The following is a 1,846-nucleotide window of genomic DNA, read 5'->3' on the forward strand; positions in this document are numbered from 1 at the left end:
CCATAAATGTTGGAAATCTTTGCTTAATAAAGAAATTGATTGAGGAGGTGTAAAATGTGTCAATGTGGAGATAAGAGATAGCCCTTTCTGTTGCAGTGAAGAGGAAGCCAGATTCCTAGTGCAGAAGGCATCACCTTCTGTGGATAATGATTTTGATTCCAAAGAAGATGAAGATATCTACAAGTGGCATTGCATTAAGAAGTGATAGAAGTGGATAGGGTCACAGACAAGTTCTCATAACAGTTACTGCCTCTGTCATGAAGCTTCACTTTTTTAAAGTGCCTCATGATAGGGGCAGCTGGGTTTCTCAGTGGATTGAGAGTCAGACCTAGAGACGGGAGGTCCTAGGTTCAAATCCATCCTCAGACACTTCCCAGCTGTGTGACCCTGGGCAAATCACTTGACCCCCATTGCCTACCCTTAGCACTCTTCCACCTTGGAGCCAGATACACAGAAGTTAAGGGTTTAAAAAAAATTAAATTAAAAAAATATTTTAAAAATGCCTCATGATAAACCATATGGAAATAAACACTGGATTTCCAGATTCTTCTCTCCTGATTATTTCCTCAAAATACAGACTCTTCATTGCCATTGTAAGTTCTTAGGGAAGGCTTTGAAGCAACATATTTAGAACACCAACTGTTTACCATTCCTGTTCATAAAAGGAAACCCACAGATGTCTTGGCTCAGTTTCTCTGCATGAATTTAGAATCCTAAATGTTAGCTGGGTGCTTGTAAAGATCATGGTTCTCTTTTTTTCAGACTGGATTAAAATGGCAGTCCCAGAACAGGTGGGGACCTCATTTAGCCCCCATCTCTGTCTCATTCTAATTCAGAAAGCATCTGAGAACTTTGTAGGTGTCTCAAGTTGTCTAGTGATACCTGACACTTATGCCACACAGAATACATTCTCATCATCTTTAAGAGATATTCTTGTATATATGCTACCGAAGCAGACAGTAAAAGATAGTCTATGTGATGGATATTAACCCCATTTTAAAGGTGAGGGAACTGTCTTCATTCAAGTGAGTTGCCCAAGGTCACACAGGTAGACAATAAGTAGATTAAGATCCAAGTTCCAGGTTTTCAGACTCTTGGCACATTTCCTTTCTGTTTCATTAATATCTTTAGTTCAACAAACAAATACTAAATATCAGTTGTGTGTTAAAAAATGTTGATGTTCTTCAGTCGTGCCTAATTCTTCCTGACCTCATGGACTACTACTGTCCAGGAGTTTTCTTGGTTAAGTATAATAGCGTGTTTTGCCAATTATTGCTCCAGCAGATTTTTTCTCAGATAATTAGAGGCTAGATGACTTGTCCAAGAGCTGAGATATCTGAGGCTTGATGTGAACAGAGGTCCTGCCACATTATTTAAAATGGTAAAAAAAAATGGGGAGACATAAAATTTATATCAGAAGATAGAACTCCTGTAAATTGATCCAACTATTCTTGGAAGGCAATTTGGAATTATGGCCTAAGAATTCATGTCCTTAGATCCAGCAATACCACTACTAGGTTTGTAATCAAAAGAGATAATAATTAAGGCTTTTAGAAAAATATTAATAGCCACATTTTTTGTTATTGGCAAAAAATTGGAAAACCAGAGTGTGTCCCTCCACTGGGGAATGGCTGAACAAATATTGGTATATGATGATGATGGAATACTACGATGTTATAAGGAATGAAGAATTGATGAATTTTTATAAAAACTGGAAAGACCTCCATGAACCATTCTGGAGTGAAATAAGCAAAACCAAGAGAACACTGTACAAAGAAACTGAAACACTGTGGGATGACCATGTGTAATCAAATTTGCTATCAATAGCAATGCAATGGTCCAGGAC

The sequence above is a fragment of the Gracilinanus agilis genome, chromosome 4 (genome assembly GCF_016433145.1).
Source record: "Gracilinanus agilis isolate LMUSP501 chromosome 4, AgileGrace, whole genome shotgun sequence".
Classification (NCBI taxonomy): Eukaryota; Metazoa; Chordata; class Mammalia; order Didelphimorphia; family Didelphidae; genus Gracilinanus; species Gracilinanus agilis.